At 38.9% G+C, this 18,868-nt stretch overlaps 1 protein-coding gene across 2 annotated transcripts in view; it reads left to right on the top strand.

Moving 5' to 3' along the window:
- The window catches only part of LOC117320370, a 242,323-nt gene that overhangs the window by 18,970 nt on the left and 204,485 nt on the right, over nucleotides 1-18,868 (top strand). The gene's annotated exons all lie outside the window — the stretch shown is intronic.

The following is an 18,868-nucleotide window of genomic DNA, read 5'->3' as shown; positions in this document are numbered from 1 at the left end:
TGGGTGGTGATAATGTTTGTCTGTATCCTGAGGGGCGGTGATAATGTTTGCATATCCTGAGGGGCAGTGATGATGTTTGCGTATCCTGCGGGGCGGTGATAATGTTTGTCATATCTAGGCATGATAGTTACGCTGAGAAGGATCTTTTGGCCCTTTTTTGTTTTTACCCCGGAAAAATTTTCCCCGGGGGATTTTTGGGGCTCCTTGTTCCGGATTTTTTCCCGGGAAATTTTTTTGCCCCCCATAAATTTTAACCAAAAAACCCAAATTGGCCTGTTTTCCTTTTGTTCCCCCGGGCTTTATTTTGGTTTTTTTCCCCCTTTTTCACCAGGGAAAAATTAATCAAACCCAAACCAAAATTGGTGTTTCCTTTTGTTTCGGGCCTGAAAAATTTTCTTTTTTCGCACCCTTGAAATTTAAAGAAAATCCAAATTAGTTTCCTTTTTCCCCTTATTTGGGCCCTTTAAAATTTTTGGTTTGGGTTTTTCTTCCCCAAAGGGGGCCCAAAACCCCCAAAAATTTTACCCTTATTTTTTTTTTTAACCCGACGAACTTGAACTCTCCCAATGTTTGGGTTTTTTCCCCTGGGGGGGGGGAAAACCCCAAAGTTTTTTTTGGGCCCCCTTTTATTTTTTTTGGGAATTTTTTAAAAAAGATTAAGGTAAAAATTCAAAACCGGGGTTTTGGTTTTTGGGGGGGGGGTTTAATAGAAAAATTAAAATAAATTTTTGGAAACATTTATTTTTGGGAATTTGTATGAAAAAACTAAGGGGGGGGGTTTAAAATTTTTTAGTTTGGAAGAATTAGGGTTTTAAGAAATTTTTCCCTTAAAAGGAAAAAAAAAGGGGCCAAAAAACCGGGCCCCAAATTGACTAAAAATTTTTTTAAAATTTCCCTTCCCAATGCCCATAAAAACATAAAAAAAAATTTTTTTTCTAGTTTTGGAAAGGGGGGGTTTTATTGTGTTTTAAATTAATTTGTGAATTTTCAGCCCCTGGGGTCTGCTTTTTGCCCCTTGGGTCAAATTAGTTTAAACAGAAATTTTTCAAAATTAGGGCCCCTTTTAAGGCTGAGGGGCCTCTTGTTTTTCAAATTTTTTTTAAACCTTAATCAGAAAAAGGAATACTGTATTTGTTTGAAAATTTTTTTTTAAATGTCTGAAATATATAAAGGCCTCAGCCCCACAATTATATTTCCGGGGGTCGTTTTAAAACCGATTTGTAGAAATTAAAAATTTCAGGACTGTTTGCTAAATATTTTTTCCTGACAAAGGGTTTTCAAGATATGGGCTAATTGTGGTTTTTTTTTTTCGTGAATTTTTATTCTAGTGATTAGAATTTTTTTTTGCCCACCATTTCCCTGTTTGTTTTTTTTGGGCAGGAAAAGGGAGTTATACTGGTTTTGGAGTAATTTTTGTGGTTTTCCCCATAAATAGTGGGGTAGTTACATTTTAAATTTTAAATTTTTTCCAAATGCGGGTCTGGGGATTTTCCAGTTCCCACTGTGGGTTTCAGCTTGAATATTTCCCTAAAAAAATTGAATAAAAACCAGTTTTTTTGCAAAATTTGAAATTTTTCCCAATTTTTTTTTTCTTTAGAAGAAAAAAGAGGGAATTAATTTTTGGTTTCTGAGGTTGCATAACAAACTGATTGTATTACCCTCAAAATTGGGAGTTCCCCCAAAGGGAAAAATCATGATACACAATATCATTTTTCCCCCCCTTTAAAGGAAAAAAAGTTTAAATTTAAAGAAAAATTTTTTTAAAAAGTTTTAAACTTAAATCTGAACTTATGGGAAACTCAATTTAGACAAAAGTTACCCAGAATAAGGGAAAATTAAATTTTAAAAAAAATAACAGTAAAACTTTAACCCCAATCAGTTCTTTTAAACCAGTTTGGTTACACGGTTCCCAAGAAATGAGATTTAATTTTTCTATGAGTCTCCCTTTGGTTTTCTTAAATTTTTTTCACTCATTTTTTCGGGAAACTTTCAAATTAACCATTGGGGCCGCACCCTGGGATTTGCTATAAAAGTTTGCCCTAAAAACCGATCGGGTTTGGTTATCAAAATTTTGGGCCCAAATGTCCCCACTTCGTGATCCATACATTTCAGGAACCCTTGAAAATTTTTTATGGAGGCTTTTACCCCCCTGCCATATAAAAATCACCTCGAGGTGAGTCCCCAATCTCCCCCTTTCATTTTCTTTTTAATTTTTCCTTTCACATTTTCCTTTTTTGAGTTTTTTTTCGGTTCATTATGATGTATTTTTAAAAACTATATAAATTTTTAAAAAAATATAAAAGACTAAAAATAAAGGCTTACATAAAAAAAAGGTATATTCAGTATAAAATTTCTCTTCGGGGAAAAAAGGCCCGGGAAATTTTGGAGACCTCTGGTGGTATTTTTCTGAAAACTAGGGGTGGAAAAATAGTTTTAAAATTAGTTCCAAAGTATGAGGCACGTCATTTGTCCGTAAAATTCAAAGTAGATGTGCAAGAAAGAATTAATATGCTGATAATGTTTTAAACATTTGGGGGGGAACTTTTTGAATAAAAATTAAGAAAAATGTCTTTTTTAAATATCTCCCCCCCTGCATCGATTTTTGAAAATTATAGTGAAAATACGGGTTTGAAGGGGGGATAACTGCGGGGATTCTGACTTTTCCTTTAAAGGGGGAACTTTTTTTTAAAATACTAGAAAAAAGAGGGCAAAAAACCCAAGCGCAAAAAAAATTCCCCCGATTTTTTTTAACCCCCCAGGTTTTGGCTAACAAATTTTTTTGTTTAAAAATTGGTAGTTTTTTCCCAAGAGATTTTATGAATTGGGCCCGATTTTTAGCGCGGTTTCCGTTCCCTGTTTACCTGCCCCCCCAAAATTTGGAGGCACGTGGAAACGGGTTTTCCACACGAAGCATCAAACGATGTTTGTCGGGGTTAAAAAATTTAATATCTTTTTCAACATGAATTAAAGGAAAAGTTGCTTACAAATTTTAAAAAATCTTTTGGGTTAAACCCACTGAAAAAAGTGTTTGTTTATTTAGGACGAAATGTTAGAAAATTTGTTCAAGCCGGGGCCAGCCCACAAAACCCACAATTCTATGCAAATTTTTAGTCCGAATTTTCTGACGATTTTTCCCTATAACTATATCCCAAATTTAACCCAGTTTTAAAGGGGCGATATCAACCCCAAAAAACCCTTTCGGTTTTACTGGATAACTGATCAAAAAAAGGTCCCTTGTTTAAAATCCATGAATCGGTTAGACCTACGTGATGGCTTTGATGGAATTCGATCGTTTTTTTTTAAACTAAAAAAAGGCACAATCTGTGTGGTGGTCATTTGGTTTGTCCCTTTCCCCCCGACAGAGAAAATATACAGAATTGGATTTTTTGTGAAAAGGGGTTTACTGCAGAGCTATCGCACTCGTTAAAAATTAAAATGAAAATGCAAATTATTTTTGGGAACCAGCTTGTCTTTTTTTATATATATTAGCTCACGATTCAACCTTTTTAAAATGTTTTCATGTAATATATATTTTAAAATTTGTTTTCCCCCAAAGGTTGTGAAATTTTGTATTAAATAAAATTTTTTTAAACGATAAAAACGAAATTTGGTAGATTAAAAAAATGATCCCCAATTTGAATTTTAACCTTTTTAGAAACAATTTTTTGGTTGTTTGGGGGAATATAACTTTTGTTTTTTTAATTTTAAAATGATAAATACAGGTTATCTATTGGCAACCCAAAAATCAAACCTTTATAATTAAGACTTTCTCAAATATCAAAAAAAAAATTCCTCTTTAAACTTTCAAAAAAAATCTTTTTTTGTTTTTTTTTTTTGAACTTTAATTAAAAGGGGGTTGATTTTTTCTTTGTCGCGAACATACCCCTTAAAATAATCACCCAATCCCCTTTATTGGTCTCCAAAAAAAGGGGTGAAAAAAAAAATGAAACTTTTTTTGTAAATAATTTATTTTTTATGAATTTTTTTAACCCCCCCCAATTTGGGTTTTTTTAAATGTTGATTTTTAAAAACTATATATATACTGAAACGAAAAAGAAACGCAACTTCAAATTGTAGGTTTAATAAATAATACTTGTGAGCATTATGTTTAAATTTCATATGTAATAGTTAATATTGAATATTGATGTAACATCCTTTAAATGTTTAGAGATTTTTAAGAACAGGTCACTTTGCTAGAAGGTCATGATTGGTAGTACCCTACGTGAATCCAAGTTGAAATGGCAGCAGTTTTGAAACCGTGCCCTAATATCGTGTGTGTCCTCCTCGAACAGTTATCACATCTCTAATTCTTTGTTGCATTGAGTTCATCAGGGCATTGACTTTCCGTATTGGAATGTTATTCCATTCTTGGACGAGTGCATTTGCTAACTGAGGGAGGGTATTTGGGGGGTTACGGCGATTTCGAATTCTTCTGTCTAATTCATCCCACAAATGCTCGATTGGGGACAGGTCGGGGCTATATGGAGGCCAATCTATAGGAACAATGTTCTGTGTCGCAAGAAAGTCTCTACAGACTCTTGCAACGTGTGGTCTCGCGTTATCTTGCTGAAAGGTTAGATGATGCTGCCTAACAAACGGCACAACATGGGGCCTAAGGATCTCATCCCGATAGCGTACGGCCGTTAAATTCCCATTGACTATCACCAAAGGCGTCTTCAAACCATGGGAGATTCCCGCCCAAACCATAACTGATCCACCCCCAAATCGGTCGTGTTCCAAAACACAGGCGTCAGCAAAACGTTCGCCTCGACGCCGGTACACACGTTGACGGCCATCTGCTCGAAATAACGTGAATCGAGATTCATCGGTGAAGAGCATAGACCTCCAACGTCTCATAGGAAAACGTCTGGGCATATGTGCCGTTGCCCATTGCATACGACGTGCTCGACGTTGCGGTGTTAGTGGTAAACCAACGTACTGTCGCCTTGCACGCAAATTAGCCTCACGCAGTCTGTTGATCACTGTTTGGGGATGAATTCGACGGTTATGATTACCAATCGTATTCCTTGCCGTTTGAAGCGGCCGTTAATCTCCTGTTACGCAGGTGTGCCAACCTAAGAACCCGGTCTTGACGTCGCGACGTTACGCGTGGACGTCCTGATCTCGGCTGGTCATCGACTCTTCCTGTTGCGTTAAGACGTGAAACTAATCGACTAATAGTCGATTTGTGAACTCTGAATTGTCGAGCGACGTGAAGTTGCGTGTTCCCTGCCAGAAGCATCGCTATAGCACGTCCTCTATCAACCTTTGATAACCGTGGCATAATTGTAAAAGGAATTATTGTTTGCAAAAGTATTGGCGATGATGTGGCTCAATGTTAGTGATGAATTGATACTGGTTTGAATGAAAAAAGAACGCATATGTTTGTACAGGCACGGTTTTTGATGTTTTTACCGCGCCGGAAGTGCATAGGTCTCTAGTCACACTTGGGTGATTTTGAAGATTGGTATGGGTGTTAGGCAGGGTGCATGTTTATTTCCGCGATTTTTATACAGATATGTATATTTAATACAAAATTAATCACAATTTTCCATGTTGCGTTTCTTTTTCGTTTCAGTATATATATACAAGCAACAATCTGTGGGATGTAAAAAAAGGGGAAAGGTATAGCTGTTTTGGAATTTAAAATTTCCAAAAATGCTTATAAGTACTGTTTCTTACACTGATCACATATATTTGGGGTTTTTGGGCTATTTTGTGTTATTTCACTTTAAGTTGGGGAATTTTTTGGCTTAAGTGATAAGGGATTTCCTTTTTACTTATGTTTTTAACGACATCGGAGGTTTTAAATTTTCGGAATATAAAATTTTTACCCCCTCCAAAAAAAAAGTTGAGGATTAAAGGTGGTTGACCCCACGAGAGGCATTTTATCCAAAAAACTCATATTTACCCCTTTCTGATTGCTCATGGGTCATATTTACTTGGGGCCCAGTAAACTCTAGAAAAAATAGTAAGAAAAAATTTAATATGTTTTAAAAATTTAAGTTTTATTTATAGTTTCAAAACATCCAAAATTCTAAATGGGATTGAAAACATTTCCTTTTGGCGACTGCCTGGGTAAAAATACCAATTTTTACCGAGTTTTCAATCCTTTTACATTCGTTATAATATACCCAAAAATTTGATTTGGGCGTTTTAGCCCCGGTCTTCTTTTAAGAAAAAAAGATATGCCCGAATTTTTTTGTCCCCCCCCCCCCCCCAAAAAATTTAAGCTGTTTTTTTCAAAATTGTTTTAAATTTTATGGGCCCCCCAGGGTCGCATTCTCCCTGGGGGAGGGGGATACATTTACTATAGTTTATATAGGAAATCATCACACATTTTTAGCCAAAAAATTTTTTTTTCATTTTTATCGGGAAATTTGGTTTGCACGTGGGGGGAGGGCCCAAAATTTTTTCAATGACCATATTGTCAGGGGAATGTCCAAGGGGCCCAAAAAAATTTTTTTTTCTGCAAAATTCCCCCTTATTTTTTTCACCCCCTAAAAAATTTTTCCCCCCCCTTTCCCAAAATCTTTTTTGCTCCGTTTTTAAACCGAAATTGGCCAAAAAAAACCCCCTTTTCCCACCAAAATTTTAAAAATTTTTTTTCCCCTTTTAAATAATTTGGGTTTTTGCTTTTTTCCCTTTTTACACATGAACCTTATTTTGTTGGGCCCAAAAACAAAAAAAAAAAACCAAATTATGGTGGTTTTTTTAAAAATAAAGAAACCCCATTTCCCCCCGACAAAAGGGGGGGCAAATGATGGGAAAAAAAAAAAGGCCCAAAAGATTAATTTTGGCCAATTTTAAAAAGGCCCCCCTTTTTTTAAAATTTTTTCCAAAAAGAAAAAATTTTTTCCCCCCCAAAATTTTGCAGAAAAAGGTTTTGCTTTTATCAAAATTCCGACGGTTTAAAGATTTGGCAATCAAAAAACGGGGGGAAAGGCCTTTTTTAAAAAAAATTACTAAAAATTTAAAAAAAAAACCCCATTAAATAACGGGGGTCAAATTTGGAAAAAAATTAAAAGTTTCTTTCAAAATGATTAATTTTGGGTTTTCCCTTTTAAAGAACGCCCTTTATAAAAGTGGTTTTGGGTTTGGGCCAAAATTTTAACAAATGAAACAAAATGCCCAAAAAATTGGTTTTTTAAAAAAAAATTACCAAATTTAAAAAAATTTTTGGGCCCCCAAAATGCCAAAATTAAGGGTTGGGGGTATTTGGCCAAAAAAAAGGGAACCCTGTACCCCTGGATGAATATAAAAAAAAATTTAAATTTTTCCTTGGACTTGGCCTATTCAAAAATTTTAAAGGGAAAAGAAGGTTATTGAAAAGGTTTTGTGGGAATTTCAAGGGGGGGGTTAAAAACAAATTTTAAAAACCCCCCAAAATGCCTTTTAAAAAGTTTTTTCCAAAAATTAAAAAATTTTCCCCCCTTTAAAAAAATTTTTTTGGGTTCAAAAGGGCCGGCCCCCCCACAAAATGGAGTTGGGGTTCTTGGGTTTCCCCCGATAAAACCAAAGAGGCCCCCCAGAGGGGTTAACCCCACTTTTTAAATTTGAAACCCTCCCAAAAAATTTTTTTTTTGCTTTTTCCAGTCAATTTTAAAACCCTTTTATTTTTTGGGTTTCAAGGGGTATTTTTTTCTTTAAAAATTGGGGCCAACCCATTTTGGCCCATTTTTTTTCCCCCCCCGGGGGGTTAACCCCAACATTTAAAATTTTCAAAAAAAACCCCAAAAACCATGTTAAAAGTGGGGTTTTTTAAAAGTCCCCCTTTGCATGGAAAATTAAATAACTTTTGGGGGGAAAATTTTAAAAAAAACAAACACCAAAAACCCCAATTTAGTTAAAATTAAACTATTTAAAAAAAATTGATTTTCCCCCCAATTTTTAAAATTTTTTAAAAAATTTTTTTAAGAAAAAAAGTGTAATAAATTTTTGGGGCAAACAAATTTTTTTTTCAGGGGAAAAAGGGAAAGGTTTTTATTAAAACCAATTTTTTTCCCAAAAAATTAAAACAATTCCATTTTAAAAAAAAAAAGGCCCCGGCTTCCCCCCGGGGGTTTTTTTACATATTTGAAAGGTTTTAAATTTTGAAATTTCCTTCATATTTTGGCATTTTTAAAAAGCCCTTTTAAAAATTTTTTTGTATTTTAAAAAACTAAAAAAATTTTACTTCTTGGGGGATTTAAATTTAAAAAGGTTTTTTTAAAAATACCGTTTCTTTTTAACCCCGATGGTTTATTTAAAAAATTTTAAAAAAATTTTATTCTTTTAAGGGGTTTTTAAAAATAATTTTTTAAAAATGAGGTTTTTTGAAAAAAGGGGTTTAAAACCTTTTTTTAAAAGCCCAAATTTAATTTATTAGGCTAAATAAAAAGAAAGGGGGGAAAATTTAAAAATTTTTACAAATATTTAAAAGACTTTTCCCCTTTAACAAAAAAATTTTCAGACAAACCCCCCGAAGTTTTCAATACTTTGTTTGATAAATTTTATCGAAGGGGTATAATGTTTGTTTTCTTAAAAGGTTAAAAAAGTTTGTTTAAACCCTAAAGGGGGGGAAAAAATTTTGGGCCCACCTTAAATATAAAAAAATTTTGGGTTTTCCGGGGGGTTTAATGGGGGGTTTGGGGGGTTTAATTTTTAAAATTTGAAAGGGGCATTTAAAATGTTTGACTTCTTAAGTAAAGGTTTGATTGAAATAATAAATGCTTAACTACTTTTAGAAGTAGGTTTGAAACTTTAAGATGGTTAAAACCATTATGTATATCGGAACAGTCTAAACCATTACATTCATCAGGACTGTGAAAACCATGTCCGGTTGGTTTGACACACTTAAGTGGAAATGTTTAGTCATGTTGATATCAGTTTAATTTGTATTCTTGCTTTATTTCAAATATCTCCTTTTACATCTGACTAACGCCTCCTACAGTACTTTCAGTACTTTGATTTAGATAAGTGTTTAGGTATCTGAGGGGCGGTGATAATGTTTGTATTCTGAAGGAGGTTGATAATGTTTGTCTGTATCCTGAGGGGCAGTGATAATGTTTGCGTATCCTGAGGGGCAGTGATAATGTTTGCGTATCCTGCGGGGCGGTGATAATGTTTGTCAATATTCTGAGGGGCAGTGATAATGTTTGTGTATCCTGAGGGGCAGTGATAATGTTTGTGTATATCCTGAGGGTGGTGATAATGTTTGTCTGTATTCTGAGGGGCGGTGATAATGTTTGTCTGTATCCTGAGGGTTGGTGATAATGTTTGTATGTATCCTGAGGGGTGGTGATAATGTTTGTGTATCCTGAGGGGCTGTGATAATGTTTGTCTGTATTCTGAGGGGCGGTGATAATGTTTGTCTGTAACCTGAGGGTTGGTGATAATGTTTGTATGTATCCTGAGGGGTGGTGATAATATTTGTGTATCCTGAAGGGTGGTGATAATGTTTGTCTGTATTCTGAGGGGCGGTGATAATGTTTGTCAATATTCTGAGGGGCAGTGATAATGTTTGTCTGTATCCTGATGGGTGGTGATAATGTTTGTCTGTATCCTGAGGGGCGGTGATAATGTTTGCATATCCTGAGGGGCAGTGATGATGTTTGCGTATCCTGCGGGGCGGTGATAATGTTTGTCAATATTCTGAGGGGCAGTGATAATGTTTGTGTATCCTGAGGGGCAGTGATAATGTTTGTGTATATCCTGAAGGATGGTGATAATGTTTGTCTGTATTCTGAGGGGTGGTGATAATGTTTGTCTGTATCCTGAGGGGTGGTGATAATGTTTGTCAGTATTCTGAGGGGCAGTGATAATGTTTGTGTATCCTCAGGGGCAGTGATAATTTTTGTATGTATCCTGAGGGGTGGTGATAATGTTTGTGTGTATCCTGAGGGGTGGTGATAATGTTTGTCTGTATTCTGAGGGGCAGTGATACTGATAATGTTTGTCTTTATCCTGCGGGGGGGGGGGGGGGGGGGGGGGGGCAGTGATAATGTTCGTCTGTATTCTGAGGGGCGGTGATAATGTTTATATGTATCCTGAGGGGTGGTGATAATGTTTGTATGTATCCTGAGGGGTGGTGATAATGTTTGTCAATATTCTGAGGGGCAGTGATAATGTTTGTGTATCCTCAGGGGCAGTGATAATGTTTGTATGTATCCTGAGGGGTGGTGATAATGTTTGTGTGTATCCTGAGGGGTGGTGATAATGTTTGTCTGTATTCTGAGGGGCAGTGATACTGATAATGTTTGTCTTTATCCTGGGGGGGGGGGGGCAGTGATAATGTTCGTCTGTATTCTGAGGGGCGGTGATAATGTTTATATGTATCCTGAGGGGCAGTGATAATGTTTGCGTATCCTGCGGGGCGGTGATAATGTTTGTCAATATTCTGAGGGGCAGTGATAATGTTTGTGTATCCTGAGGGGCAGTGATAATGTTTGTGTATATCCTGAGGGTGGTGATAATGTTTGTCTGTATTCTGAGGGGCGGTGATAATGTTTGTCTGTATCCTGAGGGTTGGTGATAATGTTTGTATGTATCCTGAGGGGTGGTGATAATGTTTGTGTATCCTGAGGGGCGGTGATAATGTTTGTCTGTATTCTGAGGGGCGGTGATAATGTTTGTCTGTAACCTGAGGGTTGGTGATAATGTTTGTATGTATCCTGAGGGGTGGTGATAATATTTGTGTATCCTGAAGGGTGGTGATAATGTTTGTCTGTATTCTGAGGGGCGGTGATAATGTTTGTCAATATTCTGAGGGGCAGTGATAATGTTTGTCTGTATCCTGAGGGGTGGTGATAATGTTTGTGTGTATCCTGAGGGGCGGTGATAATGTTTGTGTGTATCCTGAGGGGTGGTGATAATGTTTGTGTATCCTGAGGGGTAGTGATAATGTTTGTGTATGGTGAGGGGCGGTGATAATGTTTGTGTATCCTGAGGGACGGTGATAATGTTTGTGTGTATTCTGAGGGGCAGTGATAATGTTTGTGTATGGTGAGGGGCGGTGATAATGTTTGTCTGTATCCTGAGGGGTGGTGATAATGTTTGTCTATATCCTGAGGGGCGGTGATAATGTTTGTCTATATCCTGAGGGGCGGTGACAATGTTTGTCTGTATCCTGAGGGGTGGTGATAATGTTTGTCTGTATCCTGAGGGGCGGTGATAATGTTTGTGTTTATTCTGAGTGGTGGTGATAATGTTTGTGTATATCCTGAGGGGTGGTGATAATGTTTGTGTATGGTGAGGGGTGGTGATAATGTTTGTGTATCCTGAGGGGCGGTGATAATGTTTGTCTGTATCCTGAGGGGTGGTGATAATGTTTGTGTATATCCTGAGGGGTGGTGATAATGTTTTGCCTGTATCCTGAGGGGTGGTGATAATGTTTGTGTATATCCTGAGGGGTGGTGATAATGTTTGTCTGTATCCTGAGGGGTGGTGATAATGTTTGTGTGTATTCTGAGGGGCAGTGATACTGATAATGTTTGTCTGTATCCTGGGGGGGGGGGGGGGGGGGGGGGGGGGGGGAGTGATAATGTTTGTGTGTATTCTGAGTGAGGGGTGGTGATAATGTTTGTGTGTATTCTGAGTGGTGGTGATAATGTTTGTGTATATCCTGAGGGGTGGTGATAATGTTTGTCTGTATTCTGAGGGGCAGTGATACTGATATTGTTTGTCTGTATCCTGGGGGGCGGTGATAATGTTTGTGTATATCCTGAGGGGTGGTGATAATGTTTGTGTATATCCTGAGGGGCGGTGATAATGTTTGTTTGTATCCTGAGGGGTGGTGATAATGTTTGTCTGTATCCTGAGGGGTGGTGATAATGTTTGTGTATATCCTGAGGGGTGGTGATAATGTTTGTGTATCCTGAGGGGTAGTGATAATGTTTGTGTATCCTGAGGGGTGGTGATAATGTTTGTCTGTATCCTGAGGGGTGGTGATAATGTTTGTGTATTCTGAGGGGTGGTGATAATGTTTGTGTATTCTGAGGGATGGTGATAATGTTTGTCTGTATCCTGAGGGGCGGTGATAATGTTTGTGTATCCTGAGGGGTAGTGATAATGTTTGTGTATGGTGAGGGGCGGTGATAATGTTTGTGTATCCTGAGGGGCGGTGATAATGTTTGTCTGTATCCTGAGGGGTGGTGATAATGTTTGTGTATATCCTGAGGGGTGGTGATAATGTTTGTCTGTATCCTGAGGGGTGGTGATAATGTTTGTGTATATCCTGAGGGACGGTGATAATGTTTGTTTGTATCCTGAGGGGCGGTGATAATGTTTGTCTGTATCCTGAGGGGTGGTGATAATGTTTGTGTATCCTGAGGGGTGGTGATAATGTTTGTCTGTATCCTGAGGGGCGATGACAATGTTTGTGTATATCCTGAGGGGCAGTGATACTGATAATGTTTGTCTGTATCCTGGGGGGGGGGGGGGGGGGGGGAGTGATAATGTTTGTGTGTATTCTGAGTGAGGGGTGGTGATAATGTTTGTGTGTATTCTGAGGGGTGGTGATAATGTTTGTGTGTATCCTGAGGGGTGGTGATAATGTTTGTCTGTATTCTGAGGGGCAGTGATACTGATATTGTTTGTCTGTATCCTGGGGGGGGGGGGGGGGGGGGCAGTGATAATGTTTGTCTGTATTCTGAGGGGCAGTGATAATGTTTGTGTGTATCCTGAGGGGTGGTGATAATGTTTGTGTATCCTGAGGGGTAGTGATAATGTTTGTGTATGGTGAGGGGCGGTGATAATGTTTGTGTATCCTGAGGGACGGTGATAATGTTTGTGTGTATTCTGAGGGGCAGTGATAATGTTTGTGTATGGTGAGGGGCGGTGATAATGTTTGTCTGTATCCTGAGGGGTGGTGATAATGTTTGTCTATATCCTGAGGGGCGGTGATAATGTTTGTCTATATCCTGAGGGGCAGTGACAATGTTTGTCTGTATCCTGAGGGGTGGTGATAATGTTTGTCTGTATCCTGAGGGGCGGTGATAATGTTTGTGTATCCTGAGGGGTGGTAATTATGTTTGACTATATCCTGAGGGGTGGTGATAATGTTTGTGTATCCTGAGGGGTGGTGATAATGTTTGTGTGTATTCTGAGGGGCAGTGATACTGATAATGTTTGTCTGTATTCTGGGGGGGGGGGGGGGGGGGGAGTGATAATGTTTGTGTGTATTCTGAGTGAGGGGTGGTGATAATGTTTGTGTGTATTCTGAGGGGTGGTGATAATGTTTGTGTATATCCTGAGGGGTGGTGATAATGTTTGTGTGTATTCTGAGGGGCAGTGATACTGATAATGTTTGTCTGTATTCTGGGGGGGGGGGGGGGGGGGGGGGAGTGATAATGTTTGTGTGTATTCTGAGGGGTGGTGATAATGTTTGTGTATATCCTGAGGGGTGGTGATAATGTTTGTCTGTATTCTGAGGGGCAGTGATACTGATATTGTTTGTCTGTATCCTGGGGGGAGGGGGGGGGGGCAGTGATAATGTTTGTCTGTATTCTGAGGGGCGGTGATAATGTTTGTGTGTATCCTGAGGGGTGGTGATAATGTTTGTGTATCCTGAGGGGTAGTGATAATGTTTGTGTATGGTGAGGGGCGGTGATAATGTTTGTGTATCCTGAGGGGCGGTGATAATGTTTGTCTGTTTCCTGAGGGGTGGTGATAATGTTTGTGTATATCCTGAGGGGTGGTGATAATGTTTGTCTGTATCCTGAGGGGTGGTGATAATGTTTGTGTATATCCTGAGGGGCGGTGATAATGTTTGTCTATATCCTGAGGGGCGGTGACAATATTTGTCTGTATCCTGAGGGGTGGTGATAATGTTTGTCTGTATCCTGAGGGGCGGTGATAATGTTTGTGTATCCTGAGGGGTGGTAATTATGTTTGACTATATCCTGAGGGGTGGTGATAATGTTTGTGTATCCTGAGGGGTGGTGATAATGTTTGTGTGTATCCTGAGGGGTGGTGATATTGTTTGTCTGTATCCTGAGGGATGGTGATAATGTTTGTGTATCCCGAGGGGTGGTGATAATGTTTGTCTGTATCCTGAGGGGTGGTGATAATGTTTGTGTATCCTGAGGGGCAGTGATAATGTTTGTCTGTATCCTGAGGGGCGGTGATAATGTTTGTCTGTATCCTGAGGGACGGTGATAATGTTTGTCTGTATCATGAGGGGCGGTAATGCAGGTCAATATATAAGTTTTATATCCGAAAGGCCGGTAAGCTTATATCATTGTGTGATGTATGTCGTTTGTCGTCTGTGCGTTGTCTGCCAATTTTTCTTACCGATAGCTACTATAGTCATTATATACTGAATGGACTTTCAGCAAATTTGGTCAGAAGTATTTTGCATGAATGGTGATTCTGGCTCTCGTTGGGGCCGGAGGGGAGGGTCCTAATAGGGGAAATAGAGGTAAGTCCTTTAAATCACTATAAGTCATGAACGAAACAATGGCTTTTAACCAAAAAATTGTCACATTGGTTTTCCTTTGATGAAGGGAAAATATTGCATAAATATAGTGACAACCCCAGGACCCTTGGCTGGAGAGGCAAGGCCAAATAGGGTAAAAGAAGTAAGTCCCTTAAACTGCTACAAGTCTTAAAGAATGAATTTGTACAGAATTGGTACAGAAGCTTCCTTTCGGGAGGGGAACAAATTTTAGTCAAGATGCATATTAAGTTCACAAAAATGTATGTCAGGGTCAAGGTCATCAGTCAATGACAAATTTTGTATCTTTTTACTGATAAACATTTTGTATGACCTGATGAAGCAGTATTTAGTTATTTAGAGCTCAAGGTCATATATGTATCTGGGGTGAAGGTCAAGGTTAGGTTTTTGTAGCTTTTCACTGATGAACATTTTATAACACGTTGAAATGTTTCAAACAAAAAGTCAACTGACTAAAGGTCAAGGTCACTGTGAAGTGATCCACCTTGTAGTCTTGGTGTTGTTAATGTGTATGACTTTGTTTATCATTACAGGAGTCACCATGAAGACGCTCCACCTTGTCGCCGTGGTATTGGTCGCATATGGAGTACAAATGGTGCTGTCCGACTCTGAGAATGGATCTTCGTTTCCAGACCTAACAAGCAATGGATGGGCTTTTATTGCTTGTACGGTGGCAGTTATATTATTTGGATGGCTCTGGTATCGCTTCACAGGTATCTACCGGTATTTCATGATGATCACTTGATGGCAGCCATAGTCCAATTCTAAAACTACCAAACATTGAATTCACACTGATATTTAAATATTAAGCCTTCAGGACCAGAGAACTTGATTTCCATCTTTTCAAATGTTCATAAAATCATGTAAATTACACAGACGTTATTCCTAAATTCATAAGTAAGCGCAAGTTAGTAGATATATAGCAAATGGAACAAAACAGGAAGCAACACAATTGTTTTACGGGAAATAATACCATGATGACGGTTCTTCGTTAAAGTAGGGCCCCACGTCAGAGATAAGGACGCCATCCACACAGTTGCTGTCTGATTACTATTAAAGTTCAGTAATTATGGACCAATTCACATTTAATTTGATAAATATTCTCAGTTCAAATAAACACACACCGAGGTCAAAGATCAAGGTCAAAGATCAAGGTAATTAAGTTTTAATTATGGTCAAGGTCAAATGTTGCATCTTTTCACAAAGGAACATTAGTGATGTGATCACATTATGGAGCAAAGTTGATAGTAATTATATGAGTCAACTGACCAAAAGTTAAGGTCAGTGGGTCAAAGGTAAAGGTCAAAGGAATCATTTCACTGGTAAACATTATAAGCTAACCTGCTCAAAGGTCAGAGGTTTCAAACGTGTTAAAATCTTTAAAGCAATGATTTCACAATGACATAGAGACAAAGTATGCAGGAATGAATTAGGGCTACAAAATGTATTTAAATGGATGAACCTTAACCTTGATATTTGAATAAAGTGGTTATCAAATTGGTATCTACAATAATGAGCTAGACGAACTCAAAGTTACTTTAGAAGCAAATTTTGCATCTATTGATTAACATTTTGTTTTTGACATGACATGTTATGAATCAAACTGGTTGTATTGATAAAATGTGACAACTGCCACAAATTAAGATCACCGGGTCAAAAGTCAACGTCATAATGTCCAAAGGTTTAGGAAAAACCTTCGACAGCAACCCTGGTTTGTAGTTAAAGCACACAAGATTTAAATAAAACAGATACATCAAAGCTAACAAATGTTAGCAAACTGGTATATGGGGATGGAATGAAACAAAAGTCATATAGTAGGTATCATGTGTATTTTCTTCTTTGCATTGTTTTGGAAGTCTAAATGTTAAATGTCAAACTCAGTGATATGAGCAGATTACTTCTTTATGATTATGAGCGATATCTAGCTATGGGACGAGGCCCTTACTGACCTATCTGTGTTCTTATTAGCTCACCTGGCCCGAAGGGCCAGTGAGCTTATGGCATGGCGCAGCGTCCGTCGTCCGTCCGTCAACTTTTCCTTTAAATCGCTACTAGTCCTAAACTACTCAGTGGATTTTGACCAAATTTGGTCTGAAGCATCCTTGGGTGAAGGGGAACCAATTTTGTATAAACGGTGGGTCTGGCCCCCCAGGGGCCTTAGGGGCGGGGCCCAATAGGGGAAATATAGCAAATTCTTTAAAATCCTTCTTCTTCTGTAGAAATGAAGGGATTTGATTCATATTTGGTCTGAAGCATCCTTGGGTGAAGGGGAACCAATTTTGTATAAACGGTGGGTCTGGCCCCCCAGGGGCCTTAGGGGCGGGGCCCAATAGGGGAAATATAGCAAATTCTTTAAAATCCTTCTTCTTCTGTAGAAATGAAGGGATTTGATTCATATTTGGTCTGAAGCATCCATGGGTGAAGGGGAACCAATTTTGTATAAACGGTGGGTCTGGCCCCCCCAGGGGCCTTAGGGGCGGGGCCCAATAGGGGAAATATAGCAAATTCTTTAAAATCCTTCTTCTTCTGTAGAAATGAAGGGATTTGATTCATATTTGGTCTGAAGCATCCTTGGATGAAGGGGAACCAATTTTGTATAAACAGTGGGTCTGGTCCCCCAGGGGCCTTAGGGGTGGGGCCCGATAGGGGAAATATAGCAAATTCTTTAAAATCCTTCTTCCTCTGTAGAAATGAAGGGATTTTATTCATATTTGGTTTGAAGCATCCTTGGGTGAAGGGGAACCAATTTTGTATAAACGGTGGGTCTGGCCCCCCAGGGGCTTGGGGGTGGGGCCCAATAGGGGAATATAGCATATTCTTTAAAATCCTTCTTCTTCTGCAGGAATAAAGGGATTTGATCCATGTTTGGTCTGAAGCATCCTTGGGTGAAGGGGAACCAATTTTGTATAAACGGTGGGTCTGGCCTCCCAGGGGCCTGAGGGGCGGGGCCCAATAGGGGAAATATAGCAAATTCTTTAAAATCTTTCTTCTTCTGTAGAAATGAAGGGATTTGATTCATATTTGATCTGAAGCATCCTTGGGTGAAGGGGAACCAATTTTGTAAAAACGGTGGGTCTGGCCCCCCAGGGGCCTTAGGAGCGGGGCCCAATAGGGGAAATATAGCAAATTCTTTAAAATCCTTCTTCTTCTGTAGAAATGAAGGGATTTGATTCATATTTGGTCTGAAGCATCCTTGGGTGAAGGGGAACCAATTTTGTATAAACGGTGGGTCTGGCCCCCCAGGGGCTTGGGGGTGGGGCCCAATAGGGGAATATAGCATATTCTTTAAAATCCTTCTTCTTCTGCAGGAATAAAGGGATTTGATCCATGTTTGGTCTGAAGCATCCTTGGGTGAAGGGGAACCAATTTTGTATAAACGGTGGGTCTGGCCTCCCAGGGGCCTGAGGGGCGGGGCCCAATAGGGGAAATATAGCAAATTCTTTGAAATCCTTCTTCTTCTGTAGGAATAAAGGGATTTGATCCTTATTTGGTCTGAAACATCCTTGGGTGAAGGGGAACCAATTTTGTATAAACGGTGGGTCAGGCCCCCCAGGGGCCTGGGGGGTGGGGCCCAATAAGGGAATATAGCATATTCTTTAAAATCCTTCTTCTTCTGCAGGAATAAAGGGATTTGATCCATGTTTGGTCTGAAGCATCCTTGGGTGAAGGGGAACCAATTTTGTATAAACGGTGGGTCGGCCTCCCAGGGGCCTTAGGGGTGGGGCCCAATAGGGGAAATATAGCAAATTCTTTGAAATCCTTCTTCTTCCATAGGAATAAAGGGATTTGATCCATATTTGGTCTGAAACATCCTTGGGTGAAGGGAAACCAATTTTGTATAAACAGTTGGTCTGGCCCCAAGGGGCCTTAAGTGTGGGGCCCAATAGGGGAAATAGGGTTAATCCTTTAAATCGCTACTCGTCATAAAGTTATGAATGAATTAGAACCAAATTTGGTCAGGAACATCCTCGGGAGAAGGGGAACAGAGTTTCTATACATTTTTACTCTGAACCCCCAGGGGCCTGAGGGGCGGGGCCAAATAGAGGAAATAGGGTTCATCATTTAAATCGCTACTAGTCATAAAGTTATGGATGAATTTGAACCAAATTTGGTCAGGAACAAGTTTGTATAAATTTTTACTCTGAACCCCAAGGGGCCTGAGGGGTGGGGCCAAATAGGGGAAATAGAGATTAAGTCTTTAAATCGCTACAAGTCATAAAGTTATGAATGAATTAGAACCATATTTGGACAGGAACATCCTTGGGGGGAGGGGAACAGATCTAGAGTTTGTATAAATTTTACTCTGATCACCCAGGGGCCTGAGGGGCGGAGTCTAAGAGGCCCAAGGGTCTTTCCCCACCCTAAGGGACTTATTTTCTTTACAATTAGGTTGTAAAAATAATCCATAGGGTCTTTCAGTCCCTTAGAGAGTAT

This window comes from Pecten maximus, unplaced genomic scaffold, assembly GCF_902652985.1.
Source record: "Pecten maximus unplaced genomic scaffold, xPecMax1.1, whole genome shotgun sequence".
NCBI lineage: Eukaryota > Metazoa > Mollusca > Bivalvia > Pectinida > Pectinidae > Pecten > Pecten maximus.
The sequence above is the reverse complement of the archived record's forward strand: the minus strand, read 5'-3'. Positions and strand labels throughout refer to the sequence as shown.